This window comes from Pezoporus occidentalis, unplaced genomic scaffold (genome assembly GCF_034315485.1).
Source record: "Pezoporus occidentalis ecotype Australia unplaced genomic scaffold, CSIRO_AGI_Poc_V1 ctg33, whole genome shotgun sequence".
Taxonomy (NCBI): Eukaryota; Metazoa; Chordata; class Aves; order Psittaciformes; family Psittacidae; genus Pezoporus; species Pezoporus occidentalis.
Genome location: NW_026915268.1, coordinates 5408810 through 5418992, shown reverse-complemented (window position 1 = coordinate 5418992; position 10183 = coordinate 5408810). Strand labels below are relative to the sequence as shown.

The 10183-nt window shown below is 47.6% G+C and overlaps 1 long non-coding RNA gene across 1 annotated transcript; it reads left to right on the top strand.

Annotated features, from left to right (window-relative positions):
* Positions 1-635: 635 nt before the first annotated feature.
* On the top strand, positions 636-6942 carry LOC134169078 (uncharacterized). The gene is made up of 3 exons (XR_009966753.1): positions 636-795; positions 3475-3630; positions 6780-6942. It is a non-coding gene; the product is annotated as an uncharacterized LOC134169078 (long non-coding RNA).
* Positions 6943-10183: the final 3241 nt, after the last annotated feature.

Below are 10183 nucleotides of genomic sequence, written 5' to 3'. Positions count from 1 at the left end.
ATGGGATATTGATGGGTGACACAGCAGAGCTACCAGCGCTGTGTCACCCTGCCAGGGACTGCTCAGTGTTAGCAACCCCCAGCAGAAGGAAGGAAATCGATCTAGTTCAGAGGCTTTCAGCAGAGTGCCAGTCTTGTCACCTCCTGATGTACAGCCATGGGGGAGCAGAATAACACATTGCACCTGGTGGTTCTGTGACCTTAATGCTGCTCACATGCGATGCTTCTGAACATCTTTCTTTATTGAGTTACTTTCATGCGAACTGCACCTCAACAAAAATAAGTTAATAGTTTGTAACGTGACTCAGTGTAATGCAAGCAGCTCCACAGTGGGTTCACATACATGCCTCATGCAGCGGGGTTGCTCGCTCTAATGGCAGGGACAGCACTGGCTACAGGTCATTTGTCATGGAAACTCTGACATTGTCAAACAGAAGGATTTCTGCAGGAAAGCCTTGCTTTCCTCCTGTGGCAAAGAAAGGTCTGCTCTTGCAGACCTGATTTTAGCTATATGATTGGCTGCTGTAGGTCCCCATATAATGGCACAGCCAAAACATGTCTTTGTGCCCCACAGAAGACTCCAGAACAGAGCCATCACTTCTTTTTCTCCTTGTCTCATAGGTACATTGCAGACCCAGAAGACAACATGGTCTAGTGGAAGTTGTCTCTGCCCATGGCAGAGGGGTGGAACTGCATCATCTTTAAGGTCTCAGCTCAAACCCTTCTGTGATTCTAAGCATCTACAAAGACAGAAGCAGAAGGTTCAGCAGAGCCAGCGGTGGCTCAGTCCCTCCATGTAAGATGTTGTGGATACAGAAGCTCCTGCTGAGAGCCTTCCACCTGCCACTGCTTCTGCCCTCCCAGCTCTCACTGAACCACACTGTCCCTGTAGCAGGTGCCTCTTTTTCCTTCCCTTCTGCACAGGCTCAGATGAAGATGTGCCACAGTACCTGCTGTGGGCAAACCCAGGTCTTCCACCTCTTAGAAACTACACTGGACCTACAGAAGTTAGTGAGGAAACCAAGTGACCAGCCTGGACCAGCCCCGAAGGTTGGTCTGTGCCAGGGTTTCCCCATGTTACTGCTCTGTTCCGATGAAACATTATACAGAAAGATATAGGGAAAGCATTATGCTCACAGCCCTTGCCAACAAGTTATGTTTTAATGTAATTTAACTGTAATCTCAGAGTGTTTTTGTTAGCTATAATTAGTAAAATATGTCTGTTTTCTGTGTTCCTTGAAGACGTCTGAACTCCTGCCAGTTCCCTATAGTTTTCCTGACATGCAGTGTAACAAGCAGACCACCAAAATGTATTTACCAATAACTGTTTATTTACATTCCATGAAATCTAATAACATTTGCTGCCTTCATTCGGGATAAATGCTGGCCAAAGTGTAAAGCATAAAAAAATAAACAGTGCCTTAATTTCTAACCCAGGCCACAGAATATTTGATTTGTGCTCAATTTGCCCTGCCTGTTAGCGTTTTGGCGTTCTGCTGCTTGCAAGTTGAAAAAATCCACCAAAAGAAGTTGAAAATGTTCTGTAATGGATCTTCCTGTTCAGTCCAAGCCCTTGCAGGGATTTCCTGGACATTTTATTTTTCATTTCTAAAGTCTGCACGAGGCTGGGGTTTTGTTTCTTTGTTTTCAGCTCTCGCAAGCATTTGAAACTGTATTGTAGAGAAAATGTCCAGGGCACTAAACAGCAACGGTGGTTGGTGTTGCACCAGTGCCAGTGTAAAGCGTTTCTCATTCTCCCAGAGTCATTGGCTTTGCTGGTGTAAAAATAATCAGAATTAGGTCTGTATCTTGTTACTAACCAAATCTGCTCTTGTTCAAGAAAGTGTAACTGAGGGCAGGATTGTCATCTCAAATCTTAAACAGGTTCCTCTCCTCCTGTATCTGGTTTTGGTTATATGACTACATGCTTTCTCAGAGCCCAGAAAATTCAGATGGTGCAGGGAGGAGAGGTCACATACAACAGCTGTGGGCGGTATCCACAGCTGGCAAAATCTGATGCAACCCTGTGCCTGTCAGTGGTGCGCGGCCCTGGCCCGGCTGAGGAGTGGGCTGGTGTTTCTGACAGGTTCTGCAGCGCCAACGGGCTCACAAGCACTTGTCTCAAGAGCATTGCAGGAGCCAGATGCATGCAAAGGAGCTGGATGGGCTGTGGTGGGCTGCATGTGCCTGGTGGGTGCCAGACTTCCGTGCTGTCACTGGTCTGTTGTGCTAGAATCCAGGCAGAGCTGGGTAGAGCAGTGCACTTGCTGAGTTGAGCAGCAAGATGGGTTTAGAGGGAACTGGAGTTCACAAGTTGCCTGCACTGATCTGAGCAACTGCAGCCATGAAGAAGCTGAATCCCACCACATCCCCTCCCAGGGCAGAGCCCGGGCAGCCACAGCTGCAGGGTGCCTAAAGACCTCATACATTTGGCTGCCGTTGCTGCTCCTCAGCTGCTGTGCCAGCGCCCAGTGTCTGCTGCTGCTGAGCTTTGAGCTGTGCCTTGTGTGGGGAGCACAGAACCGGCACAGTGCTGCCCCACCACTGCCCCACCACTCCAGCCAGTGCTGGGCTTTGCTGCTGCCTAAAGGACCTGTCTGTGCAAGTTCACCCATCCATCCCGGATCTGGAGTGCCCATCACACCATATAGAGGACATCTGTTCGTTAGGTCTGAGGCCTGAAAAATCTTGGTCATGATATGGAGAGGCAGCGCTGTGCCTTGAGTCATGACAGGGTGATAGTCCCTTTTCCTGGGGCACAGGGTCACTGCTGTGTCTTTGGAGAAACCAGCTCATAGAGGAGCCCTAAACCCCAAGTGAGACCATGGTGCTGATGCAGCTTTGGAGAGCTCATTTCTAAAGCTGCTCCCCAGAAGGTGATCTCCATCTTTCTTTACTTCTGACATACCTGCTATTTTGTTAACACAGAGGCCATTTGCACTTCTCTAGATGCTTTCAGTTAAGGAGCTCCTTACGCTGAACTTAAGGAATTGAGCTTCAGATTGTCCAGGAAATGCTGAGCAGCTCCATACTGTGACACAGATCATAGGAGACCTTCTCAGCTACATGTTTCCAAACTGCCTTGGGCTCTCTTGTCTCTGTACTCACTTAAATTGAGGGTAAAACTTTTCCTGCCTTCACATGAGAGCAAAATTTCAAAGATTTTGGAGGGCTTCCTTGAAAACTTTTGGGCTCAAAGGTAATAAAAGTGAAATTTAAAATCCAGTCCAAGCAAAACCAGATGCTGGTGCGCAATGAGGTCCCTGCCCTCTTAGCATCTCCTTCTGAACAGGGCAGTGGTGGTGCAGTGCTTCATTCCCCTGACAAATTGCCCATCTCCCCAGGCTCCTGGCAGAGCTCAAGTATAAATCCTTTGGGATAATTAATAAAAAAAAAAGTATGAAAATTACAGGTTATCCATTTTTGGCTTTTCTTTGATTGCATTTCTGGGTTCCTTGTCATTTTCTACATTCAGGTTTCCTGTGTGCAAGGCTCGTGTTGTAACTGGTTAGATGGTTGTGCAGTGGAGGCAAGAGAGGGGTTCAGAATGCATGAAAGAACCCAGAGAAGACTCCTCCTGCTGACCACACTCGACAGACAATGTGCGCCGCAGCATTCCTTCATTGTTCCGGTAGGATGCTCTGTAAATTGAGCTGTAAATAACTCTGTAAACTGTTTACTGCTAAAACCATGTTTCTGAAAGCAGAGAGCTTTCAAAAACTAGTGTGTAGAGTCACAGCATGATGTGGTGGGGATGGAGGTGAAATCAGCAAAGATGAGGTGAGCACATGTGGCTGGCCCTGCCCTTCCATCACCTTCCTCACTGATCTTACAATCATTGAATTATAGAATGGTTTTCGTTGGAAGGGGCTTTAAAGCCCATCCAGTTTCAACCCCTGCCACGGGCAGGGACACCTTCCACTAGAGCAGCTTGCTCCAAGCCCCCGTGTCCAACCTGGCCTTGAGCACTGCCAGGGATGGGGCAGCCACAGCTTCTCTGGGCACCCTGTGCCAGCGCCTCAGCACCCTCACAGGGAAGAGCTTCTGCCTAAGAGCTCATCTCAGTCTCCCCTCTGGCAGGTTAAAGCCATGAAACTCAGCTCAGTGCTGAGCGACCATGTGATCCAGCCACCAGCCAATCAACAGGGCTGATTTTGAATGTTAAAACACTGCTATAAACCAGCTTGGGCAAGATTGAGGGAACGAATGTTTACCTGACATAAATACTGGAAAGCAAGGAATAAGAGGGAGAAAATTGGGATGCGCTGACAGAAAGAAATAACCAGAGCAAAGTGGTTTTACCCATGTTTAGAAATAAGCCATTCTGCAGCAGCTGCTGGGCTTAGTGAAGATGTGGCTTCAGAGTGGGAGAGGAAATCACCTTAGGACTTTTGGACCACATGTAAGTTTTTGGAGGCAAAGGCTGAAAATAACAAACAAAACCAGCAGAACAGAATCCCTCAGTAGAAATGATATTTCCTTCATTGTGGTGGATGGATTCACATGGATATGACTGACCGCAATCCCCAAGCTGCAAGTCATCACATGCTTTGTTGTAAACTGTGGTTCTTTCTCATTTAGGCTGGATATTTCTCAATTTGCTATCTGTAAAAGCAACAACAGAAACACTCTGTGACAGTCCAGACCCATTGACAGTGGTGTGAGATTTGCCATAAATACGAGCTTGTGCCCATGGTGCAGCTTTGCTGATCTTGAGGGACCGTCGAGCATAGCAGGGGGCCAGAGCCAGTGAGGGGGTTTGTTATTTAGTCTGGGGGTGTTTTGCTGAAGAAGCATCACACTTTTCCTGTGAGATACCTGCTAGTGTGGGACATTGCCACTCGGCTTTCTGCTAGGCATTTTTGTCTAAATACTGCCTACACTTTAAGGCCTTGCCAGAATATAGAAGTATTTCAGTGTACAGAAATAGCAAGACCAGCTTTTACAGTGTTATAGCTGAAACTGCAACATGGCAAAAAAGATAAATAAGGTAGCTCAAGAAGCATGGAATCCCAGACTGGTTTGGGTTGGAAAGAGCCTTAAAGCTCATTTAGTTCCAGCCCTGTACCATGGGCAGGGACACCTTCCGCTAGAGCAGGATGCTCCAAGCCCCGTCCAGCCTGGCCTTGAACACTGCTGGGAATGGAGCATTCACGGCTTCCTTGGACAACACGTGCCAGTGTCTCACCGCTCTCATAGTAAAGAATTTCTTCCTTATATCCAACCTAATTCTCCTCTGTTTCAGTTTGAAACCATTCCCCTCTGTCCTGTCACTCCAGTCCCTAATGAGCAGTCCCTCTCCAGCATCCTTGTAGCCCCCTTCAAATACTGGAAGTTGCTCTGAGGTCTCCACGCAGCTTCTCTTCCCCAGGATGAACAGCCCCAGCTTTCTCAGCCTGGCTCCTGTATGGGAGGTGGTCCAGCCCCTGATCATCCTCGTGGCCTCCTCTGGTCTTGCTCCAACAGCTCTGTGTCCTTGTTTTAATTCACTAGGACTTGCTAATATGGACTTGTCTCCTTTTTTAACCTTGAAATTGGCATTCTCTGGGGAGAGCACAGAACTGGATGGGTTAGAAAGGTCGCCTAGCTGAGAGTCCCACTGCCCCCAGCCGAGCGTCAGCTCAGTCCCTTCGTACAACACTCGGCAGAGAAGGTGGAAAAAGTAGGTCAGGCTCTGCTCACAAACACACCTCTTACATGTCGCCAATTCTAATGAAATTAGGGAATGAATCAATATGAAAACCTGGGCAAAGGAGATCAAAACTCGGTTGAACTCTCCTAGGGAGAGGGAGTCCAGCTGCAACTCCTGACTAGCCCGTGTCTAAAAAAGCTGTAGAAATAAAGTAAAATAGACCTGTGTGTTCTTAGAGGGGAAAAAAACAGCCGCCTTCACTCAGCGCTTGGTGCAGACGCGGCCCTGGATCTCTCCTTGTCTGTGCCCCCACCCTGGCTGCTTGTTCCCTCTTCCCAACACTCCAGCTCGTATTTGGTGATTTATTTCACAATCAAAAGCTGCTTTGCAGGGAAAACTAAAGCAACAACCCAGAAAGCTGTCTGACTCATCCGAGCAGGACCCGCTCTAGTTTGGATGCAAACACTGGGCAAACAGTGCAGGGTGAGGGAGCAGCAGCCGGAGGCGCGTTTCTGGGCTATCGTTTCAGCCCTGACCAAAGTAACTTCTCTTTTAATTGGGTTTTTTTTTTCGAGTACCCGACAATTAGTGGTGAAAAGGTCACCAGTAAAAATGAGCTCTGTGGTTTTGCAACTTTGCATTAAAAAAACCACCGGGCTGCTGGCACCGCGTCCCCAGGCTGGCAGCCGTTCCGCAGAGCGGATGGAACAAGCATGCAAGCTGAAAAGCCCGTTCAGATCCATCCCTCCAGGTCAGGCTTTCGCTACATTAGCAGGGTATTTGGGAGTTTGTGTTGCACCTGCCTGCAGTACATCTGGCTGGAGAGCTGAGGGAAAAAAAGCAAGGGTTTCATGTTCCCTTAGTCCCAGCTTCGCGCCCGACGTGAGCCCTGGAATATATCGTTTGCAATTAAAATAGAATGAAATCAAATTCTGAGATCATTTCAAAGTTACTGACCCTGGTGTTTAACAGGTTGTGAATGTTTTCACAAAGGCTGAGGTGGTAGAAATATTTTATTCCATATTCTTTATCCTTTAGAGACCTCAGAGTAATAAACAATTAAGTTGAATTCAAACTAACTGTGGATAGCACAAATTCCCTTTTATTGGGTGTCCAATACGTTGCTTTTTTCTTTGCGCTCTTAAAAGAACTAGGACCCAGGCTTGAGGTGTGCTCAGAGCTGATTCAAGCAGCTGAAAACTACAGTTCCACATAAGGTTTTGCAATGAGAAATGGTATCAAATACAGCCTGGAAAGGATCTGACGATCTCTAATGATCAAGTATCTCAAGAAGTTCCAAACTGGCATTACTTCAGGCAAGTACTTCAGGCAAGTACATCCTAATGCATTTAGGACTTGTCTGAAGCTTCAATGAGCTTTGTGGAAGAAGCTACAAGTTGTTATATGAGGTTTTGAACTTCCAAGGCTAGGTTTTCATTGGTTTTGTCTTAGTCTTCCTCTGGTCTCCATGACACAATCAATCTGCCTCCCTCAAGTGTAGCTGCATCAATCAGGTTTCTCCATGGGGTATTTTTACTGAAAAGTGACTAGTGCCAGTGACCAACCCGATCCATCTTTGGCCGGGCTCTGGCCTTGAAGTGAAGTTATGCTTTCTGAAAAGTTCTAAGCCATGTAATCCATTTCTTCCTGATGGGCAGGATGACTGGCTGTGGGTCTGGGTGAAGGGCACATGTGTCATCTCCTTTGCTGAATCGGCTTTTCATGAAGGATGAAGCTCAGACAGCAGCCATCAGGAGAAACCCAAGCTAACCAGACTGTACGTTACACTAACAGCTCGACTGTTCAGGTACTTTGAGTTGCATTTTATTCACCAGTGAGAAAAATAAAACACAATTATACAGCTATTTAGTATCAACAAAGGGGTTGGGAAGAGCTCTTGGTCCTCTGGCGCTGCAGTCCGGTTGGTGGAGCGCACCGAAGTGCTGAAATAAAAGGGAGGATTGTAATGTAAAGCCAGCTGCTGGGACCCAATTTACCTGGTTTGTTCACATGAGCCAGAGAGCAGGATTTCAGTGGGGATTTCTCTCAGAATCACCAGGGCCCAATTTGCCTTGCAGCTCCTGGCTGCAGTGCTTGAGCAAGTCCAGATTTTGTCTGTGGTTTTTATGATTTATTTCTATCTTTCTAAAACACAGTGATCTGAGGAGTAAACAGTGATGTATTCCTCTTGAAAGCAAAGCATAACGCAAATGAAATACCCAAGGTGTGTGTCCTTCCCTTTGCAGCCAGCCCAGTGGAACATGGACACACTCCTGGATGGCCCAGGGCATCCAGCAGGTTGGGTTAGACTAAAGTAACACGTGCTGGGGTCCATCACGGTAACGGGATCTGAATTCATGCTGATAGCTGAGCCAGCATGCCTGAGCATCTTCCTTCGGCATCGCAGAGGGAGGCTGAAATCCCAGCTTAAGCAGTTTGGGTGAAGCTTATCAAAGGAAATGGCTGGTGGGGCTGTGGCTGACACTGAAGAACATGGCTTGGGTTGGCCATTTTACCTCTCACCTAGGGGGAAATGCTCATGTTGTAGAGCTCAGGTATCAGCACATGGAAAAGGGAACAGTAACCCGTTTTCTCTCTGAGTTCTGCTCTCCAGGGATGAGCAGATTCCCTCCAGCAGCTTCCCACCCTCCACAGCTGTACCATCAACTGGCAACTACACCAGTGACTTAGGAAAACAGGGAATTCCTTAAAGCATTGAAGCTTGCCCTCACTACCATAACTGTGGCAGGATTTATGGTGGGATTTGGGGGGGATTCACAGTGCTGTGGTCCATCTGTATGAAAAAGCATTGGACAGGCAGGGCTGGTGCTGGGGAGGGAGGGGAACTCGGGTCAGGCTGCTGCCTCCTGCTCCCAGCCCCGGCCGCATTTGAGATGCACGCTGCTCTTCTTTCATCTCTTGGATTCAAATCCACCATAATAAATAAAATTCTTCCTGTCTGAAAGATACATTAATTTTGGTGGTCTCAAAAGTAATGAAAATAAATACTTGACTTGGCATGCAGAGCCCTGACTGGAGCGAGGAGCAGAATGTGTGTACTTGGAGCTGTTTTTACAAGAACATAAGCTGTGGAAAAACCTTGGCTTTTAGCTCACGGGCTCTGTACATCTGAAGAGAAATGGAGAGATCTGAGAAGTTCAGTCAAACATACAGAAACATTGTCAAATACGAGTCTTCTATCTCTGTTTAAATGCTTTGAAAGCTGCACATCAAAGCTTCTCGATGGGGGCATAGTCAGAATTGAGGTGGGATGCTCAGTGGCTCTGCTGACAAAGAGGTGGCCAGTCTGGCCTGCATCGTTTCAGGCCTTTTTATAACACATACGAGGAAATTGCAACAAAACCAAGCTTAACTCAATAAAAGAGAGCCTCAAACCACCATTCATTGTGACTGCAGTTTTAAGAGCCTGATCCTGTGGTCCTGGGGCTGAGTTGCTGGGTATGGGTGTGAGTGGGGAAGCCACTGTTTCTGGTTTTCTACCTTTTTTTTTACCTTAAATTACCTTTATAGGTAATTTGTATGCACTAGCTAAGGACCTTGTGCTGGTCCCAGCATCCTTTCTTCATATGGAAGCAATAGGAAAGCTGGGAAGTAGAGATGGTACCCTAATAAAGTGAAAGACAGTGAGTATTTGAGTTCATCCATATCTTCCCAAACCCATGGGTACCCAGCCCAGGACTGGGGGGGGGTGGGAGGGATGAGACCTGGGACCCTGGGGCTTCTCTGGGCAGAACTTGGAAGGAAGATACCTAGTTGTGCTCCAGCTGTCTCCTCTCCACCAGTGTTTGCACAGGGGGGTTTCTGGTCCCCGGGGCCAGGCCTGTGTTCACACACATACATGTGCACGAGGTCCTTTCCAGCCCGAACTGTTCTGATTCTACACTGAGCAGGGCAGGAGGTGTCTGGCCCTCAGACTTCTGTTTTGCAGCCACAGGGTGTTTGGATCACGGCATCAGGCATTCGGATGTGACTCACGGCAGAGGACGGGAGGAGGAGACAATAGTGCTTCTGAAGCGAGCACGCATCAAGGGTGTGCTTGGTCACCGAGTCCCTGCATGGCTTGCTGAAGCCACTGGTGACCCACCACCACACCTGATGCAGCAAGCAGGAGCACACAGTATCCCCGGACAGCTCTCCTGAGGATGGTGAGAGACATATGATGGGACCACTGAAAAGCTGAGCCGGTCACACCAGCAGGCTTCATTGCTGCTTAGCATCGAGTGGGTTTAGCAGCCGTCTTTCTAGAATGATGCTTATTATTTGAGGTCTTCCTTGTTTGAAAATAGCTTAGGTGTCTGCCATCATCTGTGCATATGTGCTATCGCAAATCACATTTCTGTTATTCAGAATACAGGCAGAAGCTGCTGTTAACTTTGGAGCACCTGCTAACCTGCTGATTTTTTCCCCTTTGACTAAAAAAGATGTGTGTTCCTCGGGGTCTGTGCTTCTTACTCTGCAAGCTGAATAAGACCCTTTCCCATAGAATATACCAGAACAGGAGTGCAGTGGTGTGAGTGTTTGGTAGTTCAGT